The following is a 21,693-nucleotide window of genomic DNA, read 5'->3' as shown; positions in this document are numbered from 1 at the left end:
AGTGGCCCCGGGGAACAGGGACAGGCAGCAGTCCAAGGCTGAAAGGCCCTCCGAGGAGCGGATAGGAAGAGACGAGGGAGGGCTCCCGAGGAGCTGGTACCCAGAGCATTTCATGCCAGAAGTGCAGGAACTGGAACGGGAAGTCCGTAGTGAGCAAAGCGGATTCAGCAATGAGGAAACTTGTTGCTAACTCATCAGTAGGCAGGGCCAGCCGGCTTAAGTATCGTGGCGTGAAGACGTCATCCGGAGGGGACGCCCCCGAGGTTCCTGCCATGACGTGCTTAAGACTGGCCCATGCGCGCACGCCTAAGTGATCCCGAAGGCAAGATGGTGGTCAGCAGCGCCCACGCTGTCCCGGGGACTCCAGGCAGGTCGGCGGTAGCTGGAGAAGGCCACCACTTTCCCCAACAGTGACAATGCAGCAAAGAAAGAGGTGAGCATTACTGGTCGCAGCCGCTGTGACCGACAGGCATAACACATATCCAATAATAGAGCTAATGAGGGTTTTAAAAATCCCCCACTCTTCATACCTGGGATGTTTCATTTTCCAGCCACTCTGAGATTGTTGTTGATTTGAGGTAGGGGGAGCTGTAAAAACTTTATCCTCTCTCTTACACACACAGGCTCTCACTCCCTCACACATATGCACCCAACACACAGGCTCTCCTCCGCACCATCCATTGACTCTCACCCACCCATCCACAATGGCTCTCACACCCACCCACATACTAGCAATCACACATACACAGACATCCTCACACACAGGCTCTTATCCACCCACCTATGCACACAAAGACTCAATCCCTTCCTCACCATGAAAACAGCCTTTCTCCCCCAACACCCCACACAGAGCCTCTCCCCTCACCCTCACACAGAGCCTCTCTCACCTACCCACAAAGTCATCTACACATACACACACAGACCCTCCCCCCACCACACACACACACACACACACACACACACACACTCACAAAGTCATAAATACATATGCACACCAACACTCAGGCTCTTACCCAGCCACCCACCCATATACACACGCTGGCTCCTACCCATCCACCCCCATACACAAAGCTTCTCAAACCCACCCCCAAAGAGCCTCTCATCCGCACATACACAGGATCTCACTCACCCACCCAGGTAGTCATCCACACATAGGTAATCACCCACCCACACCCAAGCAGTTACACATACATACACACCCACACACACACAGTCTCTCACCCCCCCCCCCCCACCAACACACACAGGCTCTCACCCTCCCACCTACACAAACACACACACACATATACAAGATCCCCCACACTGCCTCTCACCTACACACACACAGGGACTCACCCCCCTCCAACACACACACAAGCAGTTAGCCATCTATCCAGGCGGGCAGTCACCCACACACACCCACACACACACACACACACGCACAGGCATACATATACATACACACCCACACAGGCTGGCCTTACAACACACCAGGAGATGGCATCAGAATAAATGCAACTCCTGCTGCCCAGGGTTAGGGGACGAGTGTTGCCACTGAGCAGATCGGGCAGAGGTTTGGTTTATCTGCCTGATCCGATGTTTGACTTTGGAGGCAGGGTGAGGCAGTGGCTGCGGTTGAGGTTTTTTGGAGGGGCACTTTTTGCTACTCCAAAATTCTGCCACCTGAGGCCACCGCCTCACTATGTCTCATGATGGAACCGCCCCTGGTTTTGGGAACCACTGAATTAAGAAATGGCTTGTTCCTAGTTTCTTGTTCCATTAGTTACAGATAAGATATATTTGTTGTGAGCTTAATAACATAAGTAGGTCTAAATACAGCAGAGAGAAATCAGAAGAGCACCAAGCTAAAAATATATATTTTCATAATCATTCTTTTTGTCTGTTCCCAAATTCTGAAGGGTTGTAATAAACGATTAATCTATAGATGAAATTATGGTTATATTCTGGTATACCCTGGAGGAAAGGAAGGAAAGGGGAGATTTGAAATTGCCACTTAGCTACTATATATCCAAGGAATAAATGCAGGAGTTGGGACTCTTGTAATAGAAAGAAGATTCTGGAATGAGGAGTCATGTGATGAGGGTGGAAGGGGGGGGGGGCGGGTAGACTCAGGAGTAATTAAGGAAATATTTATTTACAGAGAAAGGTTAGTGGGTACATGGTATTGCCTCCCAGTGGAGACGAGGACAGTATCTGAATTCAAGAAACATGGGACCGGCCAAATGGATCTCTGAGGAAGAAGAAGAGATTATAAAGCTGAAGGGGAGATGTGGTATGGATGGGCAGACTGTATGGGCCATATGCTTTTTATATGTTATCATGTTCTATGTTTCTATTATAAAGCCATTTTGTTTCTGTTTCCTTTCTAAAACCAAGCTAATAGCCAAAGGAATTTGCCTGTCTAGTGTGATGACAACTAGATATTATAGAACCAAGCAAGTTAATTATCTTGACCAGCCAAACTCCTAACAACTGCAAACAAATATCAGATGTGAACAAAGGTTGGGACCACACCCTTTCTATTCAATTGTCCTCAGTAATTTTCAGGCCTATCCTGTAAAGTGCGGCCGTGTTTACCCTGCTCCTAAGCCGCTTCTAACTCACGTTTCGGCAGCGTTAGCCCTTCCTGCGATCCCGAATCCCCTTTAACCTACTCCTACCGCGTCCTAAATTCCCCGGGTAACCCCTTCCGCCCGCGGCATGCATATTGCATGCAAACGAGCGAATTAGCTCGATATTGCATGCAAACGAGCCAATTAGCTATTCCCCTAGTATCCCGTAACCCGCGCCCCGACTAACGCTACCTTTCCCTGCCGTTTTGTCGCGCGTTTAACCTGCAAATTTACCGCCTACCCTGACCCAGGCGGTAGAGGCATGGGTAAGGGTAGGTGGCAAGCTTTCCCCCAGCCCCCGCTCACCTGCCCCGGCCGCGATCATGGGTGCCGGTCTCCGTGGCAGCCCCAGTCCTCTCCCCTCCTCCAGAAGCCAAAAAAAAAAAAAAAAAAGCGAAAAAAACGTTGCAGCCCCCCTCCGATGTCCGGACTGGGGCTGCCACGGAGACTGCAACGGCAAAGCGAGTTTTCAGTGTCCCCCTCCTCTCGGAGCAGGGCGCGAAAAGCCGCCTTGCTCCGGGAGGAGGGGGGACACTGACGGCGGCGAAGCAACGCAGAAGCAACGGCGAAACGACTTTTCAGTGTCCCCCCCCCTCTCGGAGCAGGGCGCGAAAAGCAGCCTTGCTCCGGGAGGGGGGGGGGGGGGGGACACACTGACAGCGGCGAAGCTTTCCCCCAGCCCGGACACCGGCAAAACTTGCTGTTTTGCAGCCATGAGCAGGAACGCGAAGATCTGGCTCCAATAGCTCCTCCCGACAAGATGGCCGCCTGCACGGGGAAAGGGTACAATTGGCCGCTGAAGACGTGACATCACGACATCACGTCTTGAGCGGCCAATTGTACTCTTTCCCCGTGCAGGCGGCCATCTTGTCGGGAGGAGCTATCGGAGCCAGATCTTCGCGTTCCTGCTCGTGGCTCATGGCTGCAAAACAGCAAGTTTTGCCGGTGTCCGGGCTGGGGGAAAGCTTCGCCGCTGTCAGTGTCTCCCCCCTCCCGGAGCAAGGCTGCTTTTCGCGCCCTGCTCCGAGAGGGGGGGGGGACACTGAAAAGTCGTTTCGCCGTTGCTTCTGCGTTGCTTCGCCGCTGTCAGTGTCCCCCCCCTCCCGGAGCAAGGCTGCTTTTCGCTCCCTGCTCCGAGAGGAGGGGGGGGGGGGGGACACTGACAGCGGCGAAGCAACTACTTTTGCACCCGATCGGACCAGACTTCCTGGTATCTGTCATTTCAAATGACATTTGAAATGACAGATACCAGCGTGGCGTGAAGCCTTAGGCCCGCGCACCCAGGATCCTGTATAGGCGCTCTATCCAGTATCCTGGGTTGCGCGGGACTAAGGCTTTTCGGACGCGGCTTACATTTACATATAATTAGGCTTCAGGATCGAGCGGTAGGTGAGCTGCACTGTGCGGGCAGTAACCGCGGGTGCCGTAGGCACTAACGCAGCTCTTCCTACCGCTCGGTACTGGATCACCCTGTTTCTTAGCTAGTTGTCAGGCCTATCCTGTAAAGTGCGGCCGTGTTTACCCTGCTCCTAAGCCGCTTCTAACTCACGTTCCGGCGTTAGCCCTTCCTGCGATCCCGAATCCCCTTTAACCTAGTTCTACCGCGTCCTAAATTCCCCGGGTAACCCCTTCCGCCCGCGGCATGTATATTGCATGCAAACGAGCGAATTAGCTCGATATTGCATGCAAACGAGCCAATTAGCTATTCCCCTAGCATCCCGTAACCCGCGCTGTGACTAACGCTACCTTTCCCTGCCGTTTTCTCGCGCGTTTAACCTGCAAACTTACCGCCTACCCTGACCCAGGCGGTAGAGGCATGGGTAAGGGTAGGTGGCAAGCTTTCCCCCAGACCCCGCTCACCTGCCCCCCGCCGCGATCATGGGTGCCGGTCTCCGTGGCAGCCCCAGTCCTCTCCCCTGCTCCCGAAGCCAAAAAAAAAAAAAAGTGAAAAAAAACGTTGCAGCCCCCCCTCCGATGTCCGGACTGGGGCTGCCACGGAGACTGCAACGGCAAAGCGACTTTTCAGTGTCCCCCCTCCTCTCAGAGCAGGGTGGAAAAGCCGCCCTGCTCCGGGAGGAGGGGGGACACTGACAGCGGCGAAGCTTTCCCCCAGCCCGGACACCTGCAAAAAATTTAAAAACTTACTTTTTACAGCGGCGAAACTGAGCGGCAAAGCCCGAACCCGACCCGGCGAAGCCCGAACCCGACCCGGCCCCCCAACCCCAAACCCGGACCCGACAAGAGACGAAACTGAGCGGCGAAACTAAAAAAAAAAAAGAAAAGCAATTTTTTTTTTTTTTCAAAATTGACAATTTTGTTTTTTTTCCAAAAGCGACTTACTTTTGGGATCTGTCAAGATCCCAAAAGTAAGTCGCTTTTGGACGCAAGCAAAACTTACTTTTTACAGCCATCTGCAGGAACACGACCTGGCTCTGTAGCTCCTCCCGAAGACACGGGAAAGCGTACAATTGGCCGCTGAAGACGTGACGTCACGATGTCACATCTTGAGCGGCCAATTGCACGCTTTCCCCGTGCAGGCGGCCATCTTTGTCTTCGGGAGGAGCTACGGAGCCAGGTCGTGTTCCTGCAGATGGCTGTAAAAAGTAAGTTTTGCTTGCGTCCAAAAGCGACTTACTTTTGGGATCTTGACAGATCCCAAAAGTAAGTCGCTTTTGGAAAAAAACCAAAATTGTCAATTTTGAAAAAAAAAAAAATTGCTTTTCTTTTTTTTTTTAGTTTCGCCGCTCAGTTTCGTCGCTTGTCGGGTTCGGGCTTCGCCGCTCAGTTTCGCCGCTGTCATCTCTTCTCCCCTCTCCCGGAGCAGGGCGCGAAAAGCAGCCTTGCTCCGGGAGGAGGGAGAACAGACTGACAGCGGTCCGGTTGGGGGTCCGGGTCGGGTTCGGGCTGGGGGAAAGCTTCGCCGCTGTCTCTTCTCCCCTCCTTCCGGAGCAAGGCTGCTTTTCGCGCCCTGCTTCGGGAGGAAGGGAGGGGGGACTGGCAGTCCCGACTTCTGGTATCTGTCATTTCCATTTGAAATGACAGATACCAGCATGGCGTGAAGCCTTAGGCCCGCGCACCCAGGATCCTGTATAGGCGCTCTATCCAGTATCCTGGGTTGCGCGGGCCTAAGGCTTTTCGGACGCGGCTTACATTTGCATATAATTAGGCTTCAGGATCGAGCGGTAGGTGAGCTGCACTGTGCGGGCGGTAACCGCGGGTGCCGTAGGCACTAACGCAGCTCTTCCTACCGCTCGGTACTGGATAGGCCTGTGTGTTAGATATGATTAAAACATAACTCATCTTCTAAACTCAGTTCAGATAAACAAGCAAATGGGTGCAGGTCAAGGTTCATACAGGTCTGTAGTGCTACTGAGTTTATGGTTAATGGCAATAGGCTGTTGAAGATAGAAATCCCCCATTCAGAATAATCAACTTATGCTAGGTCATTGCTGTACTTCTTCCTTCTGTCTCAACTTGTGATATTAGGCATGAACTAAATAGAGAAATTCAGGATTTAAATTTATAACAATACTAAGCAATTTTCAACTTCTAATATTGCTTGAAAGCGGCCTCCTCAAATATGTTGGAACATTTGTGTTACCTTTATCCCTGCTTGCAGACTGATGACTTTTCAGCCTTTCGATAACTGTGCTTTGAACTCTGGTTCAATGCCCTTGTCGCTGCCGAAAAGCAAATATCTTCTGACAAAGTGTACAGAGCCATAAAGACAAAGGAGTTTATTATGTAAATCCTCTGTTCACGCATTTAACTCTAACATAGGAATTGCATGTATAATTCTCAGTGCCTGACTAGATTCCATCTAACCAGGCCTCTCATCTCCTTTATAGAAGCTGAGTTCTCAGTTTATATTTCCTCTCATCTCTTTTATAGAAACTGGGTTCTCAGATTATATTTCCAAAAACAATGAACTGATATTTCTGGATTAGAAAGCTCACTGTGGACTGGATTTATCAAAATGCACTAAATATCGCATGTGATAGAAAAAGGGGTGTGTTTTATGGTAATAGGCACTTTGTTGCGCTCGGGGGTGGACCCTTTGTCCTGGAACAGTGCAGGGACTGCCCCAGAGGGCAGAGCATGGAAGGAGACAGAGGTGGTGTAGAGCTTCACCACTGGAAGCTCGAGGTCCCCCCCCGGGAGGAGCCTGTAGGGACCCGGGCCGCTTGGACTTAGGTGGGCCTCGCAGGGTCTCCTGGGAAAATGGAAGTCTGGTGTGCCCACTGAGACTAGGGGAGCACTATCAGGCTCGAGGCTGAAGATAGGTTGAAGCAGAGTGATAGCGAGGACAAGGCTAGGTACAGAACCAGAATCAATGGACAAGGTCAGGCAGGCAAAGGTCAGAATCCAGAGGTTAGTCCGAGCAAGGGTCAGGAGCCGGAGGTCAGATGAGGTCAAGGAGCAAGCTGAGGTCTTTGGCAGGCAGACAAGGAACAAGCAGAGGTCTTTACCAGTAAGTTAGTCCAGGGTGATGAACATTGGCACAAGCAGGAACAGAAGGATCCTGGAACAAGACCAGGGACAAGCAAGCAAGATACATGAACAAAGGCAATCTCAGGAACAAACCGACCCGATTACCAAGGCAAGGAAGTGAGGCCAGGAACTTCCCTTTAACAGGAGCTCAATCAGGGTGTGCCATGGAACTAGGCCCCGCCCTGCAGCCTACATCAGAGTGGCTAGTCTGTGCACACGTGCCTAGGGGTGTGTTTGTGCTAATACCTATGCAAAGTGCTAAGTTACTGCAAATTGCCATAACGTTTTTGCACTTTGAGATAAGTGCCAGAATTTTGGTATTTCCTACATACAATCACTTGGGGGGGGGGGGGGAATGGGACCATGTATACTATCAGGGCCACTGAGAGGGAGGAAGGAGGGAGAGAGAGAGAGAGAGAGAGAGAGAGAGAGAGAGAGAGAGAGAGAGAGAGAGAGAACATAGCTGTCATGCCCTAACACTAGATAGGTATTTATATCTCTATGGGAGGCCCACCTAGTAACTCAAGGTGAGATTTAGGTATTAGTGTAGGGGTTAGGGGGCCACTTTGACATTCAAAGTAAGACGTATGAACAGAACAGTGCTCTCTTCTGAAGATTTGATGACCCTCGGAGTGAGGAAACTCGCTCAAAGATGAGATTTGTGCAATGTTCTCTCAACCTAGCTTGATGTAACCCAGGTAGAGAGTCCATCAAGCTAGGTTGAAAGAACATTGCACAAATCTCATCTTTGAGTGAGTTTCCTACTCCGAGGGTCATCAAATCTTCACAAGAGAGCAGTCCATCAAGCTAGGTTGAGAGAACATTGCACAAATCTCATCTTTGAGTGAGTTTCCTACTCCGAGGGTCATCAAATCTTCACAAGAGAGCAGTGTTCTGTATTATGGCTATGTTCTCTCTCTCTCTGTCTCTCTCTCTGTCTCTGCTTCAAAACTATCACACAGCTTAATGCTACTGAAAAAGGTGTAGCTAAAATCAGCATTAAAGCCTTGCAATAGGGCTTCACAAAACAGTAAAGCGTACCCCTAACTCCACTGTATGAATAATATAATATATGCATCTCAGGATCCTTGTGACAGAGCACCACTGGGTAAGTGTGGAGTGAGGAAGTTCTTGTGTGTTCTGTTTTGTTGGGAGGGAAATGTGGAATAAGTCTTGCAGTACTTGTTATATTCTTCCTTTGATATGTTGGTAGGTGGTAATCCTCTTTAGTACTGGTTGTTAACTCCATTCCTGTACTATCTACAAGATTCAAGAGGATGCTACAATAGTGTCTACAGATCCACCAGGGCATATATTGAGTGCAAGTTCACTATCCACAAATAGCTTTTACTGAGTGGCCCATCTGGAAAATGTCTGTTTCTGACTCCTGTCAAGGTATGCAAATGTAACCCCTGTCCATTGGGAGTCAGCTTCTCTGCTTTAGGGAGCCTGGGGTCCTTTCCCAAAGTGAGGAAATGAATCTCAGTTGGGTCATGGGCTGGGGGCAGCTGAACTGCAAGGTCAAAACTGGGTGCAGGACACACACACACATGCACTTACAAAAAGCCACTGTCCACATCAAAACTTGTGCTCCAAATGAAAAGATAGTTTATTAGAAGTTTATTCAGTTATTGTAGAAGAGTACAACTTTACAGCAAATCCAGTAAGGCTCTTCTCTCAGCCTTCCAGCAAGCCACAGACAACTTATGTTACAGTCTATATACACTGCTCTTCTGCCTGAACTAGGCCACACTTGTCTCAAACCCAGTAAGTCGCAAAGTACTCATTTTAGATATCAGATGGCTCCAAGATACTCACGTCTCCTTGTTGCAGGAGGAATCAGGATGCTTTCAACCCTGTTTCCAAGATCCAACCGGGCACAGGTTTCTCTTTGCTGGTCCCAACTGTTCCCGTCACTGTTCATTTTTTCTCATGTACATTTTACTCTTAGATCCAAATTCCCAATCACTTCACCAAGGCTCCCTGAGACACTATTGAAGTATCTCTGCACGGAGCAGGAGAGGGACCTTGGGGTGATAGTGTCTAATGATATGAAGTCTGCGAAACAATGCGACAAGGCGATAGCAAAAGCCAGAAGAATGCTGGGCTGCATAGAGAGAGGAATATCGAGTAAGAAAAGGGAAGTGATTATTCCCTTGTACAGGTCCTTGGTGAGGCCTCACCTGGAGTACTGTGTTCAGTTCTGGAGACCGTATCTACAAAAAGACAAAGACAAGATGGAAGCGGTACAGAGAAGGGCGACCAGGAAGGTGGAGGATCTTCATCGGATGCCATACGAGGAGAGATTGAAGAATCTAAATATGTACACCCTGGAGGAAAGGAGGAGCAGAGGTGATATGATACAGACTTTCAGATACTTGAAAGGTTTTAATGATCCAAAGACAACAACAAACCTTTTCCGTAGGAAAAAAATCAGCAGAACCAGGGGTCACGATTTGAAGCTCCAGGGAGGAAGATTCAGAACCAATGTCAGGAAGTATTTCTTCACGGAGAGGGTGGTGGATGCCTGGAATGCCCTTCCGGAGGAAGTGGTGAAGACCAGAACTGTGAAGGACTTCAAAGGGGCGTGGGATAAACACTGTGGATCCATAAAGTCAAGAGGCCGCCAATGAAGAGTGGGTGACTCACCATAATGATGGCTACTGCCTGGAGACAATACCCTTATTCAATAAACATACACATGCTTACTGTGACTCCAACATCGCTCTAAGCTTCAACAGCAAGAGGAAATGTGGAAAAAAAGGATTTGCACTCACAAAGAGAGGAGTAGCTGGCTTGTTACGGCGGTTACTACCCCAAACCAAATATGCCTGATACTTCACTTTCAATGCATATACAGCATAGTTCTCTGCTTCAACGGCAGGGGAGAAGAAAAAAGGGTTCGCACTCACAAAGCGGGGAGTAGCTGGCTTGTTACGGCGGTTACTACCCCAAACCAAATGTGCCTGATACTTCACTTTCGATGCATATCCAGCTTAGCTCTCTGCTTTAACAGCAGGGGAAAAGAAAAACTGATGCTTCACGCATATCCAGCATAGCTTCAACGGCAGGGGAGAAGAAAAAAGGATTCGCACTCACAAAGTGGGGAGTAGCTGGCTTGTTACGGCGGTTACTACCCCAAACCAAATGTGCCTGATACTTCACTTTCGATGCATATCCAGCATGGCTCTCTGCTTCAACAGCATGGGAGAAGACTGATACTTCACGCATATCCAGCATAGCTCTCTGCTTCAACGACAGGGGAGAAGATAAACAACCAATAAGGGCTGTATAACATAGTCTGGGTAAAACAAATAAGCATGGGTGTAGCTTGCTTATTGCGGCGGTTACTACCCCTACTACCCCTAACTTATCAAGCTAGATATTTCACTTGGATGCAGCTCCATCACTGCTCTCTAAATTAAAGGTGGGGGTGGAAGGGAAATAGAACCAAGAGCTAAGAGAAACAGATAAGTATGAGAGAAAATATGTGTGAAGCTTGCTGGGCAGACTGGATGGGCCGTTTGGTCTTCTTCTGCCGTCATTTCTATGTTTCTATGTTTCTATCTCTGCCAACTCTCTCTCTTTCCCCTGAAACCCCTGGAGAGGGTCCCAGCTGTGCTTCCTTTTCTCTTGGTGACCCTGGGGGAGCTCCACCCTTGCTCTAAGCAGGGTTATATTTCCTTTTCAAAACCCAACCCCTAGGGGCTGAATCAGTCTGTCTGTCAAGAAATTTAGGGCCACCCCTTGCCCAGTGGATAACCTTTTACTAGCTTGAACCTTCCCTGCTCTTTTGTCCCCTCTACTAGTATTTCCCATAGGGGGAAATCACATTAACCACAGTGCACTCTCTGCACATGACATTGTCCACTCTTAACATTATACACACTGCAATCCTTTCTGTGGGACACGGGGGGCACACAGATGTTTGTGGTAATGCTGTCTGATTCACAACATGTGCTTCTGGCATCATCTACTTTAACTGGAGAAAGAGGAGGAAGATACAGAGGTAATGGGATCTGCAAAGGACAGAACATGAGGTGCTATAAGAGCATATCAGAGAGATTGATTATGACTCAATATTTGTGCTGAGTCCTGGCAAATAAGGGTAAAGATGTGAAAAGTAAAAGTTTTAACTTTAGTGTAATGGATTGGGTGTAAGATAGAATGTGTGTGTGTGTGCGTATATATTGTTGTACCTGTCCAGATTACAATATTGCCATCTTGTATTGTGTGTTTTCAGGTCTTGTAACTGTTGAACGATGAGACTGTTTGTGCTATATTAGGTAGATATGCATCTCTTTTCCCATGCCACTATTCCTTCTGTGTGAGGTTGACCTGTGTAGCAACTGTGGAGTGGCGACTGAAGCTTCAGCATGGGACAAGCAGACATGTGCTGTTTGTAAACGAATTGTTCCTCCTTCACCAATAGTGCTGCTGAGTGCTGATAAGGCAATGAGAGCACAGCAAAGGGCATGATATATTTTATTTTCACTTTTGGATTTCTGTACACCTGTGAGCCTTTCCTAACTTTTATATAGCATTCTTTTTTTACATCTAATACAACTTATTTTCACCAGGAATGAAAGATTTCCATTTTTCTTTTCTTTTGCCTTTTCCATATGAAATTCTATAGACTTGGGACACATTAGTGTTTTCAGCTGAATTATGCCTCCTAAAAGAATCACAGACCCCCTTGTAATCCATAATTATTTTCTCAGCAATTGCTAGTCTCTTCATAGAGTAATTAACAATTTTATCCTGCTCCAGCAACTCACCTTTAATTGCAAGACTACCCTGTCCTAGAGCTATCATCACGGCCAAAACAGTATCTTCTACATGTGTAAAGCTTTTATTTATGCAGATGATATTCAGATCCTTGTATCATTTAACAATTCTTAGAAGAATGCAATAAAAACCTCCGAGTCTCTGTATAGCTGATATTGGGAACTGGATGAGTCTGAATCATCTTACATTAAAACTGCTGAAACAGAGACATTGTAGTCAGGGATTAAGACTATCTCAATTTTTAATCCAATGCCAAGGATTTCTGGTATCCCTCTTAACCCTCTGACTAAAGTTTGGAGCTTGGGGTCTTTCTGGATCTGACACTGAAAATGGATGATCAGGTGTGTGTGGCAGCTCAAAAAACTTTATTGAAAACTGAGATTAGTTGGACAATTGAGATCATTTGTCCGACTCTTAGATTTTAAAATAATTATGCAGTCTTAGGTTATATCTTGGTATCCACTGGGCGGGCTGCTGGCTCCCATACAGGCCGATACAGTACAGTATGCTCCGGTGGAGCGCACTGTTAGCCCGGGTTTGGACGCGCATTTTCAACGCGCTAGCTTTGCCCTTTATACAGTAAGGGGTAATAGCACATCGAAAACAGGCATCCAACCCCCCCGAAACTAATAGCGCCCGCAACATGCAAATGCATGTTGATGGCCCTATTAGTTATTCCCGCGCGATACAGAAAGCGATATTAAGTCAGAGGCCCCAAAATTTAAAAAAAAATCAAAAATTTCAAAAAAAGAATTTTAAATCGGTCCATGGCCTGCGGGTCTGAAGACGGACGCTCAATTATGCCGGCGTCCATTTTCCGAACCCGTAGCTGTCAGCAGGCTCGAGAACCGACGCTGGCAAAATTGAGCGTCGGCTGTCAAACCCTCTGACAGCTGCCTCTTTTTACCACGGGCCCTCATTTGCATGTGGGCCAATACTAAATTGCGTGCTCAGGAGAGTGGCCTGTGCGCTCATCAGGAGAGCAGGTGCTGGCTGGCTCTCCCGTATTTTTTTCTGTATCAGCCCGATAGTCTCTACACAGAAAGCATTTACATCTGAGTTCCCAGGCTCCCTGTGGGGAGAGGCTTAACCTCAAGGCCCTTTTGCATTACTCCCATTACGAGCTCCTTTTCTGTCACTGTCAACAGCACTGATAATTATAATCACAGTCTTTTGCATCCAAAAACACACTGAGAAGCAATGTGGTTTCCAACTTCTTTACTGAAAGTTGCTTAGAAGAATTTTTACAGTACTTAATTCTGCATTTAAATAAAATTGATAAATAATAGGACAGCAAAAAGATGAATAAACTTGTGACCTCACTCTTCTAGTAAAGTCTTGTTAACACTTGATCTCTACCCTGTCCCAATTTCTCCAATTACTTGGATTACTCAGACTAAAGATAGTTCAATCCTCTTTTCATTTTTTTTAATTCAACCTTTATTTATCCAAGTGCAAAACATTCCACACATATATTACAAAGCATGAACAGTATGTATAACAAAAAATAGGACCGTACCAGAATGTGATTCACCATTACATTCAAACATGAAATAAAACATATAATAGCTGCAAATCAGCTAAAGAGACAACAGATTTGTATCTCTCATACATTCATCAAACACATACACAAAACACATAAACCTGCTGGAATGATAAACCTCACTGCATTGCTCAACATCATATTAGTTTAAACTAGCAAAGCCAATCTGGATAATAGCCTATAACAGTAAGCCTATCTTTCACAGATTGTGGAAGAAGTCTGTAATCTGTATAGCTCTCCCCAAGTGTTAAGATAGTCATGTGATACCCTTCTACACATAAAGTACATTGTACATCTAAACGTTCCAATTGTATCCAATCTGCCATTTGTTGATACCAGAACAACTGCAGAGGAGGATTGGATTTGATCCAATATTTGAAGATGCAAAATTTAGCCATCAATAGAGCTATCCCCACAAATTTTACATATCCATTAGACAGTAAAGGAGCCATGGACCCTAAGAGTAAAAATGCTCTTGTGTATGGAGGTAAAACGTTAATTATTTTCCCTATTGCTTTCAAAAGGAGTACCCCTAGGGATGTGAATCGTTTTTGAACGATTAAAATTATCGTCAGATAATTTTAAAATCGTCCAAAATCGTTAGAGTGCACGATACAATACAAATGCCCCCGATTTATCGTCAGGGGCATTTGTATTGTATCGTTAAATAGGGCGCGGGAAAACCGGCACACCAAAAAAACCCTAAAACCCACCCCGAACCTTTAAAACAAATCCCCCACCCTCCCGAACCCCCCCAAAATGTTTTAAATTACCTGGGGTCCAGTGGGGGGGGTCCCGGCGCAATCTTCCTCTCTGGCCACGACTGCGTTAAGAGAAATGGCGCCGGTGGCCCTTTGCCCTTATCATGTGACAGGGCAAAGGTAGCGCCGGCGCCATTTTGGTTCCTGGCTCCCGACGTCACGCGTGCAGGAGATCTCCCCCGGACCCCCGCTGGACCCCCAGGGACTTTTGGCCAGCTTGGGGGGGCCTCCTGACCCCCACAAGACTTGCCAAAAGTCCAGCGGGGGTCCGGGAGCGACCTCCTGCACGTGGGCCATATTGCCAATCTTCAAAATGGCGCCGGCGCTACCTTTGCCCTCACTATGTCATACGGGCGACGGAAAACCTTGATCCAGGCGATGGCGCGTTTCTCCTTAAGTGTGTGTATCTTTCTGGTGCTGCATTTTCCTCAGGAGCAGACAGGCTGGACACAGACTGGGTGTTCAAATAAAATTTACTGATTCTTTCCAAAACATCAATCATAGTCTAGTATATTTTCCACAAATAAAACTGTACATATGAACTATTCATTTATATAGTCTCTCTGCTGGGGTGTTCGTGTCCATCTCTCTGTAGCTCCTGGTTGATCCCTTTGTCAGTGTGCAGCTAGTTAATGTGGTAGCTGATGCTATGCAGGGACAGATGACGTAGGACACAGGTCTGGGGGTTCAAATAATAAACTTTTAGTGATTTATTCAAAAAAGATAATCAATGTCCAGGTGAAATAAACAATATTACAGGTGAGTGTTCTCTCCGTGTATGTTCTAACAATTCAGGTTCCTGGGGGGCTCCTAACTCTCTTGAAATTAAAGTACCAGCATCCTAGACTCTAGGGAAAATCTTATGCCGTGAGGGAGATCCCCTTAGAGGTACTTGACACAGTCCTACCTGAATTGCAGTAGACCCCAAACACAACCCAGCCTGCGCCTGTGTGCCCGGTGAAAGATCCTGTGGAAGGGCTTCAAGATTATTCCTCTTTCTCCTGTCTCATTTATGTGACTCCTCAGGTGGGAGAGGCCTGAGATGGAACTTCAGGACTGTGTGACTGCAGCTCCAGTCCCAAAAAAAGGACAGGTGGCAAACAGAACCTCCTCAAAACAAAATCTGAATCAAAGTTACTTTACAGCAAAATGTCTTCTCTGGAGTGATCACTGTCACTGTAGCCCTTCTTTTCTTCAGATTAGGTGACTTTTTCCTGGGAAATTCCAGGTTCTCATTTCCAGTCTCAGAAATCCTCAATTTTAATTCTCAGGGTTGCTCCACCCTGGCAGAGAATTCCCTTAACAAAAAGCACTTCTAATGACTATAAAGGCCTCACTTTGGCAGAAACTAAACAGAGCTCTTTCCTCTTCAAAAGCCAGGGCTGGGGCAAGCAATAGGTGGGACTAGATGGTCACCTAGGGCACTGGAAGTGGGCGAGGCACCATCAGCGGGCGCAAGGCTGCCATTTTTTGAAATACGCGAAGGAGGTATGAGAGAGTTTGCTGTGTGGGAGATCCTTGAGAAGGAGGTGGAGAGATAGGTTGTATGAGATGATGGTGTGAGTTACAAGATTGAGGGGGTTCAGAGAGAGAGAGAGAGCCACATAACACCATGACGTCACCACCTGGGGGAGGGGGGGGGGCTGGAGATCCTTGCACTGGTGCTGTCAAAAGCTAAATTAAAAACCACACCTACTATTCTCTCAAACCTTAGTTATTAACAAGGTCCACCCATTCAGGTTGCCTGGAAGAGGAGCTGAAGAGTTATATTCCTTGTAGATGATTCATGAGCTACTAGGGACATCTTGTGGCCAACCCATAGGGGGTACCACAGTAGTAACATATAATTGGGTGTATCCATTCCAAATATTTAAGATGAGGAGTGTTCCACTGTAATGGAAGAGATACTGCCCATCTAGATTTAGTATGGAGGAGCATTGGCATAGCTCCAGATTTATTTAAATGAAGTCTTAAACCTGCAATATTACCAAATAAAGGAACCAAAGAGGTTCAACATTTATGGGAGCACAGTATCAGCATTTCGTAAGAATAAGAGCATGTCATCTGCAAATAAGCAGATTTAATATTCAATATTCCCCAAAATATCTGGTGTCATTTTGATTTTCAGTACCAAATGTTCTATAGTCAAAATGTATAATAGTAGAGATAAAGGACAGCCTTGGCGTGTACCTCCCTGCAATTCAATAGCTCCAGAAACATTCCTATTGATAATCAATCTAGCTTGTGGATTAGTATGGAGCAGCTGAATCAACTTTAAAAAGGATTCATGTATATCATATTTCCTCAATACAATAAATATATATTTATATTGAGCCCTATCAAAAGCTTTTCCAGCATCTAGACTAACCACAATGCCCTGCAGGTTTTGAGGATTTCTCAACCATAAAGCTTTGATTAACTTACGTACATTGGTTACCCCAGTCAGCCTCTTACAAAGCCAGTTTGATCAGAAGCTACTAAATATGGAACGATGATACTTCATCTCTACAATATCAAATCTAAAAGCTTGACATCCACATTGAGCAAAGATATTGGGCTGTATGGGGTGGATTTTAAAAGAATTACACATGAAAATTACGCGTGTAACCGTGAATACCCAGTGAATACCCAGTGAATAGCCAGTGAATACCCAGTCCTGCGCACACCGAGCCTATTTTGCATAGGCCTGGCGACACGTGCAAGCCCCGGGACATGCTTGAAAACAGGGGCAGGGAGTGGGCGGGGTGGTCTGGGGTGGGGAGGGGGTGGGACCGAGGCCTTCGGCACAGCAGTCGTGCCAGAGGATCGCACGCCGGTACTCAGCCGGTGCGTGCAAGCTACGTCTGCCCAGAGGCAGGTGCAACTTATTTAACAAAGGTCAGGGGGGGTTAGATAGGGCTGGGGGGCAGGTTAGGTAGGAGAAGGGAGGGGAAGGAGGGGGGGTGGAAGGAAAGTTCCTTCCGAGGCCACTCCGATTTCGGGGCTCCCCTAGAGCTTGGTGCGCGCAAGGTGCACGAGTGTGCACCCCCTTGTGCGGCCGACCCCGGATTTTATAACATGCGCAAGTTCTAATAAAAGTCCCTTGATACACCGATCTTCTTTGTTTCTTCGCTACTCAGCAATATAGATGTGGTCAGTCTTCCAACTTTCAGACTGGCAATACACTGCAACCATACAAGCATATACTTCACATACAACATAAAAAGAGACCCAACAACATTTATAAACCAGTACCCACTCACTCCTAAGGACAGCATCTTCTATTCTTCCTTATCTTCTTGAAGATGTATCCAGAGGCCATATGACTCATAATAGGTACATAAAACTTACCATGTTAATATTCAAACAAAATTAAGTTTTCTACTGAGATATTGCCGTTTCTCATATGAGGTAAACACAAGAATGTATAGATAATATCAAGAATATTATCAAAGAAAGTTCCCTTAAAGTCAAATATAGTTCAATATGAAGTTAACTAAGATTAGTAAAACTAATGACATTGATATAAATCAGAATTTTGTGTTGGCTTGTCTTTGGAAAAGAGAAAGAAAAAAGAAAACTCAGGTGGCAGTTATAATAAAATGATAGCCGTCACAATATTAAGTAGAGATTGTACTTATCCTTGCAAATAGCAGGAAACAGAGAGTAGGATGAAATGGTCAGTTTTCACAGTGGAAACAGGTAAACAGTGGAGTGCCTCAGGGATCTGTACTTGGACCGGTGCTTTTTAATATATATTTATAAATGATCTGGAAAGGGGTATGACGAATGAGGTTATCAAAAAATTGCGGCTGACATAAAATTATGCAGAGTAGATAAATCTCAAGCGGATTGTGATGAATTGCAGGAGGACCTTGCGAAACTGGAAGACTGGACTTCCAAATGGCAAATGAAATTTAAACTGGACAAGTGCAAAGTGATGAATATAGGGAAAAATAACCCTTTCTGTAGTTGCACAATGTTAGGTTCTAGGGATTTGCATTCGTCCTGGTTCGGGGAGCCCAAAACCTAAAGGAATTTTTCCCAAAATTTCAGGAAAAATTCATTTTCGGTTTTAGTGCGCACTAACGGGGTTAGTGCGTGCTAACTCCCATTAGTGCGTGCTAACATTTTTTCATTAGCGCGCACTAACCCTGTTAGTGTGCATTAAAATGAAATTCGGGTCTCCCCGAATTTTAAAGGCCCAAACCGTGGGAAAAACAAAATTTCCCACGGCGGGCCAAAAACGAAGCCCGAACCAGTAGGTTCGGGCTTCGCACATCCCTATTAGGTTCTATTTTAGAAGTCACCACCCAGGAAAGAGATCTAGGCATCATAGTGGATAATACATTGAAATCGTCGGCTCAGTGTGCTGTGGTGATCAAAAAGCAAACAGAATGTTAGGAATTATTAGGAAGGGAATAGCAAATACAATGGTGGATGTCCTAATGCCTCTGTATTGCTCTATGTTGAGACCGCATCTTGAATATTGTGTGCAATTCTGGTTGCGGCATCTCAAAAAAGATATAGTTGCACTGGAGAAAGTGCAGAGAAGGGCGACCAAAACGATAAGGGGCATGGAACAGCTGCCCTATTAGGAAATGCTAAAGAAGTTAGGGCTGTTCAGTTTGGAGAAGAGATGATTGAGAGGGGATATGATAGAAGTCTACAAAATCATGAAAGGAACAATTTAATATAAATCGTTTATTTACTCTCTCAGATAACAGAAGGACTCATGAAGTTAGCAAGTACCTCATTTAAAACAAATTGAAGAAAATTATTTTTCACTCACCGGCGGATTTTAAAAGCCCTGCTCGCGTAAATCCGCCTGGATTTACGCGAGCAGGGCCCTCCCGCGCCGATGCGCCTATTTTGCATAGGCCACCAGCGCGCGCAGAGCCCCGGGATGAGCGTAAGTCCCGGGGTTTTTTGAAGGGGGCGTGTCGGGGGCATGTCGGGGGCGGGGCCAAACGACACGGCGTTTCGGGGGCGGGATGCAGCGTTTTGGGGGCGGGATGCAGCGTTTTGGGGGCGACCGGAGGCCCGGGGGCCTCCGGTCGAGCCTCCGGACCAGCCCCCGGGTCCAGCCTCCAGACCAGCCCCCGGGTCGGATGACAGCTCACCAGCAGTCCGCTGGCGCGCGTAGATTTACATCTGCTTCTCGCAGGCATAAATCTAGGGACAAAGGTAAGGGGGGGGGTTTAGATAGGGCCGGGGGGGTGGGTTAGGTAGGGAAAGGTGAGGGGAGGGCGAAAGAAAGTTCCTTCCGAGGCCGCTCCGATTTCGGAGTGGCCTCGGAGGGAACGGAGGCAGGCTGCGTGGCTCGGCGCGCGCAGGCTGCTCAAAATCGGCAGCCTTGCACGATCCAGGATTTTATAAGATACGCGCGGCTATGCGCGTATCTTACAAAATCCTGCATACTTTTGTTTGCGCCTGCTGAGCGAACAAAAGTACGCGATCGTGCTTTTTTAAAAAATCTACCCCTCAGTTTATAGTTAAACTCCTGAATTAATTGCCAGAGAATCTGGTTACGGCAGTTAGTGTAACTGGGTTTAAAAAAGGTTTGGATAAATTCCAAGAGGAAAATCCTTAAACTGCTATTAATTAATAAGCAATTGTAGCTTGTGATTTATTTGATGTTTTTGTACTTGCCAGGTACTTGTGACTAGGATTGGCCACTGTTGGAAACAGGATGCTGGACTTGATGGACCCTTGGTCTGACCCAGTATGGCAACTTCTTATGTTCTTATGAGTCCTCTCAACACTGCCTGCTCCGTGGAGGCTGGTGTGCCACACAACATTTTTCTTAATGTAGGTTATGCCTTGGATATGAAAAGGTTGGGAAACATCGATCTAAAGAAATATTTCTTTACGAAAAGGGTGGTGGAGCAGCCTCCCTGTAGAGGTGGTGGAGACAAGGATAGTATCTGAATTCAAGAAGGCATGGGATAAACACAGAGGATCTCTGAGGGAGTAGTAAAGCTGAGTAATTGGTATGCATGGGTAGACTGGATAGGCTGTAATGGTCTTTTTCTGTCATCATATTTCTATGTTTCTATGACTTCCTGTCATACCTCTCACTCTATGCCATATGGTCTCATTGCCACTATGGTTCCCTTTGCTTCTCTTTTGGTGCTTTGGGGGTCTTCATTCCACTGTTTCCACTGTTTTTGCCTTCTTTTGGTGCTTTGGGATGTTCGTGGCATTGATTGTGCCACTTTGGTGCTGTGGGGTGTTCAGATACCACTCTTGGTGGCTTGGAGTGCTTTTAACTCTGCTGCTGATGCCTGCCAGCAAGTTCGATTAAACTTGGATGGTAACCCCAAAGTTAGAGTCCAAAATAGGATGCATTGCTTCCCTCATTGACTTTTATGGACATAAATGAAACAGATGACCCAAATGAAACAGGAAAATGAACTGAAAATCTGAACTAAACTGAACATTATTTTTCCATGCATGACCCTAGTATCTAAGTTTTGTGTACTTGCCCCTTCTCCTGTATCCCTTTGCCAGCTGCTGCTATATGGGGGTATAAACAGATAAAAGCTTTCTTAAATACATGCAATATCCACTGTGATATTTAGACATGACAAAAATCAAGCTGGAAATAACATTTTACCACCCCCTCCCCCCACATATGTACACAATGCATATCTTCTCAACTATGGCAAAATAATATTTCTGCTCTGGTAGCATTTTAATCTTCATCTTGAAGACGGCTAAGGAACAATTCTGATAACGGGTGCTCAGTTACCTAGTTCAAAAGGATCCTTATAAATTTCCTGAATATGACACCAAAATCATAACAGGTGCAGATGCACACTTGTTTTTAATTTAAGCCTGACAAAATACACTAACAGGAAGCAGAGTATAATTAAAATAATCATCCAAGCCATATTGATTCATCATGTAAGAATAAGACAAAACAATGTCTCATTTTATACTTTTATTTTGACATTGATATATTTGAAAAATGGTCTAGTTATAAGTTCTCCACGCCAAGGTTAGCTCAGCCTCTCAAATATTGATCATGTGGCTGCATATATTTTGTTAGATATAAAATATAAGCTTCTTAAATGAATATTTACTTTTTAGATGGATGCTAAAACAAGCCATTACTACTGGTCAGAACTTTTCTAGTACGTAGATCCCTCCTATAAGTGGTGTGAACTGAATGACAAAGTATGACTTGGGCCTTATAGTTCTAATATCTAGTTCTAAACTGTAAATAAATGAATAATATGTATGAAAATATTCTGAATTAAGAGTTGTCATGTTAAATGCTCATAGCCATGTCTACAGTTACATAATGCTCATGACATGCATTTTTCTACAAATGGGTACTTTATTGAGATAGGTACTCTACGTTGGTCTGGATGTACTATGTTTTAAGGAGGAAGCTTCTGAAATAAGTCCCCTTTGGGATACCAGGAAACTAATGATTAGCCTATGTTTCTGAAGTTAGAGATCTCTGGTTCGAATCCATAGTCTATACCCATAATATATCCTCTTGCTCTTG

This window comes from Rhinatrema bivittatum, chromosome 2 (assembly GCF_901001135.1).
Source record: "Rhinatrema bivittatum chromosome 2, aRhiBiv1.1, whole genome shotgun sequence".
NCBI lineage: Eukaryota > Metazoa > Chordata > Amphibia > Gymnophiona > Rhinatrematidae > Rhinatrema > Rhinatrema bivittatum.
This window is presented reverse-complemented; position numbering follows the sequence as displayed.